General features: G+C 49.1%; 1 long non-coding RNA gene across 1 annotated transcript; it reads right to left on the bottom strand.

The window, feature by feature from the left end:
* Positions 1-1,687: 1,687 nt before the first annotated feature.
* On the bottom strand, positions 1,688-13,903 carry LOC139237842 (uncharacterized). Its single transcript, XR_011588533.1, has 3 exons — positions 13,831-13,903; positions 5,772-5,871; positions 1,688-1,985 (listed from the first exon to the last, which is right to left on the bottom strand). It is a non-coding gene; the product is annotated as an uncharacterized lncRNA (long non-coding RNA).
* Between the last annotated feature and the right edge of the window lie 2,266 nt (positions 13,904-16,169).

Here is a 16,169-nt window from a genome sequence, read left to right as displayed (position 1 = left end):
TGTACTGCAGGTGCCCGTTGGTGCTGAAGGCTTCTTTGGTGAGCAAGTGGAGGAGCTGCTGCATAACTTCTCTACCTTTCAATTCTACTCCTCTAGAAATAAACCCTAGTGCTTGGTCTATTTTGTGGTACCTTATCGACTGGTCTATAGTTCCCTGGACATGTTCTATTTCCCTTAAATGCAGGAATGGATTGGTGGTGGTGTTACATTATCTGGACGAGGAAGGTCCAGAAAAAACCGCCTTTACATTTCCCGGACATACATCTCCCGCATTCTGGTGGCTTCCATATAGCCGGTGGGGTGCTGGAGGATGAACGGCTCTGGGATTCGTTCCATCAGTTCTGGGCATGACTGAACGTTCTGCTACAGCAGCTCCTCCACTTGCTCACCAAAGAAGTCCTCAGCACCAAATACTAAAGGGCACCTGCAGTACCTGAAGGAGCCCCAAGTTGCATGGCCAAGCTCATTGGCAATGCAAGACCCACTGGATACTGGGCCCTGCTCCGATATTGAGGGCACCCACACAGCTTGTTGCTGCAGTAGATGTTGTCTGAAGGTGGTCCTCACTCTGTGACAGGGATTGCTCCCTCACTCACCTGCGAGACATTAGACTGCTGGTCAGTAAAGCCGGCCCCAATGTATCTGGTGGCAGGGAATTCGGGACATGCGCTAAACCCTGCAGGAAGGGCCGCCAGATCCCAAATGTGGGTGGACCAGGACTAGTTTCACTCGGCAGTAACCTTCCTTCTGATGCCTTCACCACTGAAGTTCACCAGATGCCAATAAACTGCAAGGTGTGAAAGCAGGGTGACGGAGGCACTGTGGATGCTGTCTACCTTGGCCTTAACTGGAGGGTGCATATTAAGTCCATCCAAACTGTTCAGGAAATTGGTATGATGAATACAGCTATAGCCTGAGGCTTTTGCAAGAGCCCAAGTAAAATCTAAAGCCCCCGCGCTCCCTCCCTCACCCCTCCAAGTGAAGGGGCCTCCGGAACCCACAGTTTTAGGCTCGGACACCCTCGTGTTAAATACATGAAAAAGCCTAAACGACTGGAGATCGTGGTCCGACTCAGGCTCCCAGCTTGACTTCCGAAGACGGGATGGCTCTGGGAAGCTGCCTTGGGCTGAAGAGGCAGGGAAGGTTGATAGTGAGGCTCTGGGAACAGAGACGAGGGCTTCACGATCAGCCTTCCTTGCCGGTTCAGCCCGAGGAAGCTACCTGGAGGCTTCCTGCCTTCGGAAGCGATTAGCTACAGGCTCATGAATACAAAGGCCGATTGAGTTAGACCCTCCATTCATGTGCCCCCGCCTCCTGGGGGAGGTGCCACTGAGGCACACATATCCTCCTTGGAGTGAGAGCCCTTGCAACCTAGATGCCCCATAGGAATTGGAAAAGATCCTGGCACCAGCTGTCACGGACTCCTCCGAGCCAGCTGGTGCCAGGGGAGAGCTCCCTCTTAATTCTGGCAACTCGGAGCAACAACCAGAGTGTCCCTTCTTGAGACTTTCCTGTTTAGTCCCAAGGTGGACCCCTGGTCGGCACTGGTTGGCGATGACTGCACAGACTGGGCTTTACCCAGTGCCAGTGCAGTTTACCCCAAGCAGTGCTCAACTGATCCTGGAGTTGGAGCAGGGTTGGTGCTTGATGCCGATGCAGGGACATGAGGGCTAGATGGGTCTGTGGGGGGAGGGGGGGGTGGTTGGTTATTGGCCATTAAATTAAACACAAATTGAAAGGTGTTGAGTTGGCACTGAGAAATGGATGGGACACAGAGGGATGGCATCAGGAGAATTTCAGTTGCACCGCTCCGCTCCTTCTGTGGTTTCTCTGCTGGCACGGATTTGATTTCTGTCACGATGTGCTCTCTCTTGTGTGTCTGATCCGCTTGTCTTTGTGGTTTTGTTACTCACAACTTTAGTCTGTAGGTACTTTGATGAAACTTCCCATCTTCTCTCTCTCATCGTGACGTCAACCATGTAACTCTAGCAGAAGAAGAAATTACAGATTTGTTTTTAAATCACTGGATCGCAACAAGACAATTACAGGTACTTTAGAGCTGCCCTTGTATAGTGAACCATTGAAGCTGTAAATGCTTAATGCAGATTCTGGATGCTAAACTATCAGCTTGTTTCTTTTCATGTAATGTTTCTGGCCACCGATTCTGATGCCACCTGAGTATTAAAGGTTGTGGAGCTGGGGAATGTATACCTTCTTCAAAATCCGAGAGATGGTCCAGAATGGTGGCAATGCTATCAGGTGAACCAGGATGACTGGGACAAGGAACTTCTCTGACACAATCCGACAGCTATTGGTGGCAGTACCTGAGCCAGCTGACCTGTGAGCAGGACCTTGACAAGGACCCAGGGATTGGCAAGGACAGAGGGCACCAGTAACAGCTGGGACAAGAGTTTCCCATTGACTCCTTGTCCCACGGATTATCCCAGTTGATCAGAACAACGAGCGAGTACTGATCTGGTTTCAGTTTCCAGGGTTTCACCATTGATGTCTGCATGGTCACTGCAGTGGATCATGGTGTTACGCACTCTGACTTTCACGGGTAATTATACAAGCTGGAATAAACAAACCCTCAATAGCAACACCCTTCCGACTATCAGCTGGTTAGCGATGATTCTACTGTAGGGTGGATTTCTAGACTAATATGTCGAGGAACCAACTAGAGAGCTGGCCATCCTAGACTGGGTGATGTGTAATGAGAAGGGACTAATTAGCAATCTTGTTGCGCGAGGACCCTTGGGGGAGAGTGAACATAATATGGTAGAATTCTTTATTAAGATGGAGAGTGACACAGTTAATTTGGAAACTAGGGTCCTGAACTTAGGGTAAGGTAACTTCGACGGTATGAGGTGTGAATTGGCTAGAATAGACTGCCAAAGGATACTGAAAGGGTTGACGGTGGATAAGCAATGGCAAAAATTTAAAGATCACATGGATGAACTTCAGCAATTATCCATCTCTGTCTGGAGTAAAAATAAAACGGGGAAGGTGGCTCAAGCATGGCTAACAAGGGAAATTAAGGATAATGTTAAAGCCAAGGAAGAGGCATATAAATTAGCTAGAAAAAGCAACAAACCTGAGGATTGGGAGAAATTTAGAAGTCAACAGGGCAGGACTAAGGGTTTCATTAAGAGGGGGAAAATAGAGTAAGAGAGGAAGCTTGCTGGGAACATAAAAACTGAGTGCAAAAGCTTCTATAAATCTGTGAAGAGAAAAAGATTAGTGAAGACAAACGTAAGTCCTTTGCAGTCGGATTCAAGTGAATTTATAATGGGGAATAAAGAAATGGCAGACCAATTGAACAAATACTTTGGTTCTGTCTTCACAAAGGAAGACACAAATAACCTTCCAGAAGTACTAGGGGACAGTAGGTCGAGTGAGAATGAGGTACTGAAGGATATCCTTATTAGGCGGGAAATTGTGTTAGGTAAATTGAAGGCCGATAAATCCCCGGGGCCTGATAGTCTGCATCCCAGAGTACTTAGGAAGTAGCCCTAGAAATAGTGGATGCATTGGTGATCATTTTCCAACAGTCTATCAACTCTGGATCAGTTCCTATGGACTGGTGGGTAGCTAATGTAACACCACTTTTTTAAAAAAGGAGCGAGAGAGAAAACGAGTAATTATAGACCGGTTAGCCTGACATCAGTAACAGGCAAAATGTTGGAATCAATCATTAAGGATGAAATAGCAGCGCATTTGGAAAGCAGTGACAGGATCGGACCAAGTCAGCATGGATTTATGAAAGGGAAATCATGCTTCACAAATCTTCTGGAATTTTTTGAGGATGTAACGAGCAGAGTGGACAAGGGAGAACCAGTGGATGTGGTGTATTTGGACTTTCAAAAGGCTTTTGACAAGGTCCCACTCAAGAGATTGGTGTGTAAAATCAAAGCGCCATGGTATTGGGGGTAATGTACTGACGTGGATAGAGAACTAGTTGGCAGACAGGAAGCAGAGAGTCGGGATAAACGGGTCCTTTTCAGAATTGCAGGCAGTGACTAGTAGAGTGCCGCAAGGCTCAGTGCTGGGACCCCAGTTCTTTACAATATACATTAACGATTTAGATGAAGGAATTGAATGTAATATCTCCAAGTTTGCAGATGACACTAAACTGGGTGGTGGTGTGAGCTGTGAGGAGGATGCTAAGAGGCTGCAGGGTGACTTGGACAGGTTAGGTGAGTGGGCAAATGCATGGCAGATACTGTATAATGTGGATAAATGTGAGGTTATCCATTTTGGGGGCAAAAACTTAAAGGCAGAATATTATCTGGATGGCGGCAGATTAGGAAAAGGGGAGGTGCAATGAGACCTGGGTGTCATGGTTCAAAGTCACTGAAAGTGGGCATGCAGGTACAGCAGGCGATGAAGAAGGCAAATGGTATGTTGGCCTTCATAGCTAGGGGATTTGAGTATAGGAGCAGGGAGGTCTTTCTGCAGTTGTACAGGGCCTTGGTGAGGCCTCACCTGGAACATTGTGTACAATTTAGGTCTCCTAATCTAAGGAAGGACGTTCTTGCTATTGAAGAAGTGCAGCGAAGGTTCACCAAACTGATTCCAGGGATGGCTGGACTGTCATGTGAGGAGAGACTGGATCAACTGAGCCTTTATTCACTGGAGTTTAGAAGGATGAGAGGGGATCTCATAGAAACGTATAAGATTCTGATGGGACTGGACAGGTTAGATGCAGGTAGAATGTTCCCGATGTTGGGGAAATCCAGAACCAGGGGACACCGTCTTAGGATAAGGGGTAGGCCATTTAGGACTGAGATGAGGAGAAGCTTCTTCACTCAGAGAGTTGTTAACCTGTGGAATTCCCTGCTGCAGAAAGTTGTTGATGCCAGTTCATTGGATATATTGAAGAGAGAGTTAGATATGGCCCTTACGGCTAAAGGGATCAAGGGGTATGGAGAGAAAACAGGAAAGGGGTACTGAGGGAATGATCAGCCATGATCTTATTGAATGGCGGTGCAGGCTCGAAGGGCCGAATGGCCTACTCCTGCACCTATTTTCTATGTTTCTATGTTTCTATATTCACGCTCCCTTCACCAGATCTTCTAGCCGGCCACATTCACTCCTAGAGAAATCAGCCAGTTAGTCACAGTCACTTAAACTGCTTGTGCAGACTCTTCTGCCTCATGTTGCCCCTGTTTACAAACCTATCATGATGTCAGTGATCATGTGATGCACAGGGTAGGGTCAGGCTTGCCTTGTGATGTCATGGTTTGACCCGTCCAGTTAAAGTGCCTCACCTTGATGCAACCGTGTTTGGCCAAAAAGCCTTGGGCCTTAGGTTGAATGTGCTAGAATGCAATAACAGCTTTGCACTTGGTTTTGAACCAGAGAATCGGGTGTGCGGGCAATGGGCAGTGATGGAATTGTTTGCCTTCTCCTTGCCCCCTTCTCTTCGTGGGGCCCAGTTACATTTGTGACTGTTGCTCACCCTGCAGACTGTCCCGAGCAATGTAGACAAGTAATTGTCTCCATTTACAGAACATGGAGTGAGCACCAAAACTCAGGGGCTGGGAGGAGCTGGTCAGTGAGGGAGCTGAAAGTGGGGCTCAGTAACCATCTGTGAGCAGGCTGCAGGCTCCAGGTTACCTATCAACAACCCCAAAGAAGATCTAATAACAACAAAATGAACTGTTCCAACAAGCTACTGTGCATCAGTATTACTGTATCTATTAAACTCTTTATGTTGTTCATTCTGACTTTCACAAATGATGATACACGATCACTAGGTTAATACCAACCTTTTAAAGCTCACAACCTTCTCTCTGGTTGATAATGTTTTCATTGTGTTCTCTTCATAAAGCAAAGTCCTTGAGATATTGTAGCCGGCCACATTCACTCCTAGAGAGATCAGCCAGTTAGTCACAGTCAGTGTTGAAAGTGGTTGTGTCTCAGGTTGCCTCAGGGTAGGGTCAGGCTTGACCTGTGATGTCACAGTTTGACCCGTCCAGTGAAAGGGCCTCACCTTAATGCAACAAATACCCCTGGGCTTTAGATTGCAATGACTAGATGCACTAGAATGCAATAACAGCTTTACACTTGGTTACGACCCAGAGAAGAGGGTGCACGGGCGATGGACAATGATAAGCTTGTTTGCCTTCTCCGTGCCCACATATCTGGGTGGAGGATGATTCTAGTGCTCCAATATCCTTCTGAATCAGCGTTTGTGTTTCTTGGGTTTGGAGTGCTGGATGCTCAGATCAACGGTGGTGCAGCAGTCATAAGAACATGAGAAATAGGAGCAGGAGTAGGCCATAAAGCTCCTCGAGCCTACTCCACCATTTAATACGATCATGGCTGATCCGATCATGGACACAGGTCCACTTCCCTGCCCACTCCCCATAACCCCTTAATCCCTTATCAGTTGAGAAACTATCTCTGTCTTAAATCCATTCAATGACCCAGCATCCAAAGCACTCTGAGGCAGTGAATTCCACAGATTTACAACCCTCTGAGAGAAGAAATTCCTCCTCATCTCAGTTTTAAATGGGCGGCCCCTTATTCTATGATTATGCCCCCTAGTTCTAGCTGGAATAAACAAACCTTCTACAGCAACACCCTTCCGACTCTCAGCTAGTTAGCGATGATTCCATTGTTCACACTCCCTTCACCAGGTCTTCTATTCACATTCACTCCGAGAGAGATCAGCCAGTTAGTCACAGTCAGTACAGCTCCCTTTATTTTACTTAAACTGGTTGTGCAGCCTCTTCTGCCTCATGTTGCCCCTGTTTACAAACCTATTGTGATATCAGTGATCACGTGATGCACAGAGTAGGGTCAGGTTTGCCTTGTGATGTCCAATTAAAGGGCCTCACCTTGATGCAACAGTGTTTGGCCAAAAAACCTTGGGCCTTAGGTTGGATGTGTTGGAATGCAATAACAGCTTTGCACTTGGTTATGAACCAGAGAGTCGGGTGTGCGGGCAATGGGCAGTGATGGGATTTTCTGCCAGCGTGGCAAAAAGGTCCTCCGCTCTCGGGAGCAGGTATTGGTCTTGTAGGGACACCCGGTTGATAGTGGCCTTGTAGTCGCCACAGATCCTGACCGAGCCATCCACTTTTAGGACGGGAATGATGGGGCTCGCCCAGTCGCTGAATTGAACGGGCGAGATGATGCCCTCTCTCAGTAACCGGTCCAACTCGCTCTCAATTTTCTCCCGCATCACACACGGCACAGCTCTGACTTTGTGGTGCACTGGTCTGGCGTCCGGGGTGATGCGTATCACTACTTTGGTACCTTTGAACGTCCCGACGCCAGGTTGAAATAGTGACTCAAATTGCTGTAGAACCTGTGAGCATGAACTTCACTCCACAGATGACATGGCATGCACATCCCCCCATTTCCAGGTCATCTCAGCTAACCAGCTCCTCCCCAACAGTGCGGGACCAGTGCCCGGGACAATCCAGAACGACAACCGGTTCACCGATCCATTGTTTGTGACCACCAACATTGCACTGCCTAGCACTAGAATGATTTATTTGGTGTACATCCGTAATTGTGTCTCAATACGTTCTAGTTTGGGTCTGCTGGCTTTGAGTGGTTACAGCTTTTCGAATTGTTGAACGCTCATGAGTGACTGGCTGGCCCCCGTGTCCAGCTCCATGCGTACAGGGATGCCGTTTAATAGGACCTTCATCATCATAGGTGGCGTTTTGGTATATGAGCTGTGAATGTTTGCCACATGAACCCGCTGAACTTCAGCGTCCATTGATTTGCCCCAAGCGTCATCCTGCCTCGCAGACCCCTCATCTGGTTCATCCGCCTCGTATATTAGCCTGGTTACAGGCTTTCTGCACATTCTGGCTGAATGGCCACCGAGGTTACAATTTCTGCAGACGAACTGTTGAAACCTGCAAGTCCTAGCAGCATGTCTGCATCCACACCTCCAGCATGAACTGAGATTCCCATTGTTGTGAACAAAAGAGCTGTTACAAGGCATTCCTCGCTGATTGTCTCTTTGACTGCTCTTGAGCACCCTGTCAGTGGGTGTCAATGGCCCCATCCCGGGCCACGTTGTCCACTCGGGGGGTGTAAATGTCCGTTCAGCCTGCCATTGTCTCTGTTGGAGACTTACTCTTGGGTCTATTGCTGCCTGGGCTGTGGCGAACTGCCCTTGCCTGCCTGCGGGGCTCCGTGTCGCATTTATGATATTGACTCCCTGATCCATCGCCACGTTGGAGGCAGAATTGCGCGCATATATTATCTTGGTTTCCTCCTCCCCCGCCATAAAAGTCTGAGCCATCAACGCCACCACTTCCAAGGTCAAGTTCTTGGTCTCAATTAGCTTTCTGAAAATCCCAGCATGTCCGATGCCCTCAATAAAGAAATCCCTTAGCATCTCCCCCCTGCAGGCGTCTGTGAACTTACAGAGGCTGGCCAAGTGCCTGAGGTCCGCAATAAAATCCGGTATGCTCTGTCCTTCCCGACGTTGATGGATATAGAATCTGTGTCGAGCCATGTGTACGCTGCTCGCCGGTTTGAGGTGCTCACCGATTAGTTTGCTGAGCTCTTCAAAGGTTTTGTCCGCCAGCTTCTCAGGTGCTAGCAGGTCTTTCATGAGCGCGTAAGTCTTAGGTCCACAGCTCGTCAGCAAATGAGCTCTTCGCTTGTCGGCCGCTGCGTCTCCCAGCCAGTCCTTCGTGACAAAACGCTGTTGGAGCCTCTCATTGAAATCGCCCCAGTCCTCACCAACACAGTACCGCTCATCTGTGCTGCCGGTGGCCAGTCTCGTGGGCCGTTGATTCCCGTTTCTCGTCGCCAGTGTAAGGTCCTTACACAATACCACAAAACCACATGAGGCACATTCTATGGACAAGGTCACTCCATGACCTGAACCTTTATTCACAGGACCAAGAAGTGATGACCCTGCGTGGGACCTCCCTTTATATACCTGGATGACCTGTGAGGAGTGTCCCCCACAAGTTCGCCCCCTGTGGTCAAGGTGTGCATTTCTTACGTATAAACAGTATTGCAGTGTTGTTACATAAAGGTTACATACATGACATCACCACCCCCTTAACATCTTATTGGGATCATAGGTTAAGTCTCTCAGGTGGTCTGCGCTCTCTCGTGGAGCGCCGCAGTTGGAGCTCTGGTTGTTGAGCCTTGGTATGCGAGTCTGTCACATGTCACATTCCGGCCTGTCTGGGCTGACCGCAGGGACTGTGCATGCTGCTGAATGTTCTTGTTGCTCGTTCACTGGCGGTGGTGTGAATACCATCTCATGATCTTCCTCAGGTTCCTCAGTGTCCATGCTGAACCTTTTTTTTACTTGGTCCAGATGCTTGCGGCATATCTGCCCATTGTTAAGTTTAACCACGATGACCCCTATTCCCCTCTTTGTCTATTACAGTACCCTCAAGCCAAAGCGTGATTGAGAACAAATATGGGGTCATCAAATTCTATACATAACCCCCTTCAATTTCGGTCATGGTACTCGTTTTGGGACTGGCGCTTGCCCTCAACAATGTTGGACAGGACTGGATGAATGAGGGACAGCCGAGTTTTGAGTGTTCGTTTCATGAGTAGCTCCACGGGCGGGACCCCCATGAGCGAGTGCGGTCGGGATCTATAGGCCAGCAGGAGCCGCGATAGGCTGCATTGAAGGGAGGGTCCTTGAATCCGGAGCATGACTTGTTTTATGATTTGGACCGCACGTTCCGCCTGGCCATTGGAGGCTGGCTTGAACGGTGCTGTCCTGTCATGGTTAATGCCATTTCCCGACATGAACTCCCGGAATTCGTAGCTTGTGAAACATGGGCCATTATCGCTAACAAGGATGTCCGGCAAGCCGTGGGTTGCAAAGACCGCGCGCAGACTCTCCACGGTGGTGGATGTCGTGCACGAATTAAAAATGATGCACTCGATCCATTTCGAGTCGGCATCAACCACAATGAGAAACATTTTTCCCATGAACGGGCCCGTGTAGTCTACGCGAATACGTGACCATGGCCTAGTGGGCCAGGGCCTCGGGCTGAGCGGGGCCTCCTGGGGGCATTACCTAGCTGGGCACATGTCGTGCACCTGTGAACCTGTGTTCCAGGTCTGAATCAATTCCCGGCCACCACACATGTGACCGGGCAATGGCCTACATCAGCACGATGCCTGGGTGCTCGCTGTGGAGTTCCCTGATGAATGCTTCCCTGCCCCTCTGGGGCATGACTACCCGGCTGCCCCATAGTAGGCAGTCGGCTTAGATGGAGAGCTCATCCATCCGTCTGTGAAACGGTCTGACCTCCTCAGGGCATGCTCTGTGTGCGGACGCCCAATCCCCCAGTCAGGACACATTTCTTAATCAAGGATAGGAGGGGATCTCTGTTAGTCCAGATTTTGATCTGCGGGCTGTGATGGGGGAACCTGCGCTGTCAAAGGCATCAACAGCCATGACCATCTCAGCGCTTTGCTCCGCTGCCCCCTAGTGGTGGCCAGTGGAAGCCTGCTGAGCGCGTCAGCGCAATTTCCGGTGCCGGGTCGGTGCTGGATGGTGTAGTCATACGCAGCGAGCGTGAGAGCCCATCGCTGTATGCGAGCTGATGCATTGGCATTGACAGCCTTGCTGTCTGACAGCAGGGATGTTAGCGACTTGTGGTCCGTTTCGAATACGAACCTCCTGCCAAAAAGGTACTGATGCATCGTTATCACCCCACAGACACATACGAGTGCTTCCTTCTCGACCATCCCATATCCCCGTTCAGCTTGAGAGAGCGACCTGGAGGCATAAGCCACAGATTGTAGTTGGCCCTCAGCGTTACCCTGCTGCAACATGCACCCAACCCCATAGGATGATGCATCACATGTCAGAACCAATTTCTTACGGGGGTCGTACAGGATCAACAACTTATTTGAACACAGTAGGTTCCGCGCCGATTGAAAGCCTGTTCCTGACAGTCCCCCCAAAACCAATCACAACCCTTACGCAGGAGCACATGTAGCGGCTCCAACAATGTGCTTAAGTTCGGCAGAAAGTTCCCGAAATAGTTCAAGAGTCCCAGAAATAAACGCAAATGAACTGTGTTGCAGGGCCTGGGTGCTCGTCGAATCGTCTCCGTTTTGGATTCTGTAGGCCGAATCCCGTCTGCGGCAACCCTCCTGCCCAGAAACTCGACCTTGGGAGCCAAAATCACACACTTCAACTTCTTGAGTCGCAGGCCTACCCGGTCCAATCGGCGTAGCACCTCCTCCAGGTTGTGGAGGTGTTCCACAGTGTCACGACCGGTGATGAGGATGTCGTCCTGAAATACGATTATTCCAGGAATGGATTTGAGCAGGCTTTCCATGTTTCTTTGAAAAATCGCGGCCGCTGATCGAATGCCAAACGGACACCTGTTGTAGACAAACAGTCCCTTGTGCGTGGTGATGGTGGTCAGTAGTTTAGATTCGTCGGCCAGTTCTTGGGTCATGTAGGCTGAAGTGAGGTCCAACTTGGTGAACAGCTTGCCGCCTGCCAGCGTGGCAAAAAGGTCCTCCGCTCTCGGGAGCGGGTATTGGTTTTGTAGGGACACCCGGTTGATAGTGGCCTTGTAGTCGCCACAGATCCTGACCGAGCCATCCACTTTTAGGACGGGAACGATGGAGCTCGCCCAGTCGCTGAATTCAACGGGCGAGATGATGCCCTTTCTCAGCAACCAGTCCAACTCGCTCTCAATTTTCTCCTGCATCACATACGGCACAGCTCTGACTTTGTGGTGCACTGTTCTGGCATCCAGGCATCCGGGGTGATGCGTATCACTACTTTGGTACCTTTGAACGTCCCGACGCCAGGTTGAAATAGTGACTCAAATTGCTGTAGGACCTGTGAGCATGAACTTCGCTCCACAGATGACATGGCATGCACATCCCCCCATTTCCAGGTCATCTCAGCTAACCAGCTCCTCCCCAACAGTGCGGGACCAGTGCCCGGGACAATCCAGAGCGGCAGCCGGTTCACCGATCCATTGTGTGTGATCGCCAACTTTGCACTGCCTAGCACTAGAATGATTTATTTGGTGTACGTCCGTAATTGTGTCTCAATGCATTCTAGTTTGGGTCTGCTGGCTTTGAGTGGCTACAGCTTTTCGAATTGTTGAACGCTCATGAGTGACTGGCTGGCCCCCGTGTCCAGCTCCATGCGTACAGGGATGCCATTTAATAGGACCTTCATCATCATAGGTAGCGTTTTGGTATATGAGCTGTGAATGAATGTTTGCCACATGAACCTGCTGAACTTCAGCGTCCATTGATTTGCCCCAAGCGTCATCCTGCCTCGCAGACCCCTCATCTGGTTCAACCGCCTCGTATATTAGCCTGGTTACAGGCTTTCTGCACATTCTGGCTAAATGGCCACAGACGGACTGTTGAAACCTGCAAGTCCTGGCAGCATGTCTGCATCCACACCTCCAGCATGAACTGAGATTCCCATTGTTGTGAACAAAAGAGCTGTTACAAAGCATTCCTCGCTGATTGTCCCTTTGACTACTCTTGAGCACCCTGTCAGTGGGTGTCAATGGCCCCATCCCGGGCTACGTTGTCCACTTGGGGGGCATAAATGTCCGTTCAGCCTGCCATTGTCTCTGTTGGAGACTTACTCTTGGGTCTATTGTTGCCTGGGGTGTGTCGAACTGCCCTTGCCTGCCTGCGGGGCTCCATGTCGCGTTTATGATATTGACTCCCTGATCCATTGCCACGTTGGAGGCAGAATTGCGCGCATATATTATCTTGGTTTCCTCCTCCCCCGCCATAAAAGTCTGAGCCATCAACGCCACCACTTCCAAGGTCAAGTCCTTGATCTCAATTAGCTTTCTGAAAATCCCAGCATGACCGATGCCCTCAATAAAGAAATCCCTTAGCATCTCCCCCCTGCAGGCGTCTGTGAACTTACAGAGGCTGGCCAAGTGCCTGAGGTCCGCAATAAAATCCGGTATGCTCTGTCCTTCCTGATGTCGGTGGGTATAGAATCTGTGTCGGGCCATGTGTACGCTGCTCGCTGGTTTGAGGTGCTCTTCAAAGGTTTTGTCCGCCAGCTTCTCGGGTGCTAGCAGATCTTTCATGAGCGCGTAAGTCTTAGGTCCACAGCTAGTCAGCAAATGAGCCCTTCGCTTGTCGGCCGCTGCGTCTCCCAGCCAGTCCTTCATGACAAAACGCTGCTGGAGCCTCTCATTGAAATCGCCCCAGTCCTCACCAACACAGTACCGTTCATCTGTGCTGCCGGTGGCCATTCTCGTGGATCGTTGATTCCTGTTTCCCGTCACAGTGTAAGGTCCTTACACAATACCACAAAACCACATGAGGCACATTCTATGGACAAGGTCACTCCATGACCTGAACCTTTATTCACAGAACCAAGAAGTGATGACCCTGCGTGGGACCTCCCTTTATATACCTGGATGACTTTTGAGGAGTGTCCCCCACAAGTTCACCCCCTGTGGTCAAAGTGTGCATTTCTTATGTATATACAGTATTGCAGTGTTGTTACATAAAGGTTACATACATGACAAACATAACAACATAAGAAAGAGGAGCAGGAGTAGCCCATACAGCACCTCGAGCCTACTCCACCATTTAATACGATCATGGCTGATCCGATCAGGACTCAGCTCCACTTCCCTGCCCACTCCCCATAACTCCTTTATCCCTTATCAGTTAAGAAACTGTCTATCTCTGTCTTAAATCCATTCAATGTCCCAGCATCCAAAGCACTCTGAGGCAGCGAATTCCACAGATTTACAACCCTCTGAGAGAAGAAATTCCTCCTCATCTCAGTTTTAAATGGGCGGCCCCTTATTCAAAGATTATTCCCCCTAGTTCTAGCTGGAATAAACAAACCTTCTACAGCAACACCCTTCCGACTGTCAGCTGGTTAGTGATGATTCCATTGTTCAAGCAACTTCACCAGGTCTTCTAACCAGCCACATTCACTCCTAGAGAGATCAGCCAGTTAGTCACAGTCATTACAGCTCCCTTTCCTTCACTTGTACTGCTTGTGCAGCCTCTTCTGCCTCATGTTGCCCCTGTTTACAAACCTATCGTGATGTCAATGATCACGTGATGCACAGGGTAGGGTCAGGCTTGCCTTGTGATGTCCCAATTTGACTCATCCAGTGAAAGGGACTCACCTTGATGTAACAAATACCCCTGAGCTTTAGAATACAATGACTAGATGCATTAGAATGCAATAACAGCTTTACACTTGGTTACGACCCAGAGAAGAGGGTGCACGTGCGATGGACAATGATAAGCTTGTTTGCCTTCTCCGTGCCCACATATCTGGATGGAGGATGATTCTAGTGCTCCAATATCCTTCTGAAACAGCGTTTGTGTTTCTTGGGTTTGGAGTGCTGGACGCTCAGATCAACGGTGGTGCAGCAGTCATAAGAACATGAGAAATAGGAGCAGGAGTAGGCCATACGGACCCTCGAGCCTACTCCGCCATTTAATACGATCATGGCTGATCCAATCATGGACGCAGGTCCACTTTCCTGCCCACTCCCCATAACCCCTTAATCCCTTATCAGTTAAGAAACTATCTCTGTCTTAAATCTATTCAATGACCCAGCATCCAAAGCTCTCTGAGGCTGTGAATTCCACAGATTTACAACCCTCTGAGAGAAGAAATTCCTCTTCATCTCAGTTTTAAATGGGCGGCTCCTTATTCTAAGATTATGCCCCCTAGTTCTAGCTGGAATAAACAAACCTTCTACAGCAACACCCTTCGACTGTCAGCTAGTTAGCGATGATTCCATTGTTCACGCTTCCTTCACCAGGTCTTCTAGCCGGTCATATTCACTCCTAGAGAGATCAGCCAGTTAGTCACAGTCAGTACAGCTCCCTTTCCTTTACTTAAACTGGTTGTGCAGCGTCTTCTGCCTCATGTTGCCCGTTTACAAACATATCGTGATGTCAGTGATCAAGTGATGTACAGGGTAGGGTCAGGCTTGCCTTGTGATGTCACGGTTTGACCCGTCCAGTTAAAGGGCCTCACCTTGCTGCAACAGTGTGGCCAAAAAGCCTTGGGCCTTAGGTTGAATGTGCTGGAATGCAATAACAGCTTTGCACTTGGTTTTGAACCAGAGAGTCGGGTGTGCGGGCAATGGGCAATGAAGGGTTTGTCTGCCTTCTCCTTGCCCCCTTCTCTTCGTGGGGCCCAGTTACATTTGTGACTGTTGCTCACCCTGCAGACTGTCCCGAGCAATGTAGACAAGGAGTGAGCACCAAAACTCAGGGGCTGGGAAGAGCTGATCAGTGAGGGAGCTGAAAGTGGGGCTCAGTAACCATCTGTGAGCAGGCTGCAGGCTCCAGGTTACCTATTAACAACCCCAAAGAAGATCTAATAACAAAATGAACTGTTCCAACAAGCTACTGTGCATCAGTATTACTGTATCTATTAAACTCTTTATGTTGTTCATTCTGACTTTCACAAATGATGATACAAGATCAATAGGTTAATACCAACCTTTCAAAACTCACAACCTTCTCTCTAATCTGCTGGTTGATGATGTTTTCATTGTGTTCTCTTCATAAAGCAAAGATAGTGAGATATTGTAGCCAGCCACATTCACTCCTAGAGAGATCAGCCAGTTAGTCACAGTCAGTGTTGAAAGTGGTTGTGTCTCAGGTTGTTTTAGGGTAGGGTCAGGCTTGACCTGTGATGTCATGGTTTGACCCATCCTGTGAAAGGGCCTCACCTTGATGTAACAAATACCCCTGGGCTTTAGATTACAATGACTAGATGCATTAGAATGCAATAATAGCTTTACACTTGGTTACGACCCAGAGAAGAGGGTGCACGGGCGATGGACAATGATAAGCTTGTTTGTCTTCTCCGTGCCCACATATCTGGGTGGAGGATGATTCTAGTGCTCCAATATCCTTCTGAAACAGCGTTTGTGTTTCTTGGGTTTGGAGTGCTGGACGCTCAGATCAACGGTGGTGCAGCAGTCATAAGAACATAAGAAATAGGAGCAGGAGTAGGCCATACGGCCCCTCGAGCCTACTCCACCATTGAATACGATCATGGCTGATCCGATCATGGACACAGGTCCACTTCCCTGCCCACTCCCCATAACCCCTTAATCCCTTATCAGTTAAGAAACTGTCTATCTCTGTCTTAAATCCATTCAATGACCCAGCATCCAAAGCTCTCTGATGCAGTGAATTCCACAGAT

The sequence above is a fragment of the Pristiophorus japonicus genome, chromosome 24, assembly GCF_044704955.1.
Source record: "Pristiophorus japonicus isolate sPriJap1 chromosome 24, sPriJap1.hap1, whole genome shotgun sequence".
NCBI lineage: Eukaryota > Metazoa > Chordata > Chondrichthyes > Pristiophoridae > Pristiophorus > Pristiophorus japonicus.
Note: the sequence above shows the minus strand (reverse complement) of the source record. Positions and strands in the feature narration are given on the sequence as shown.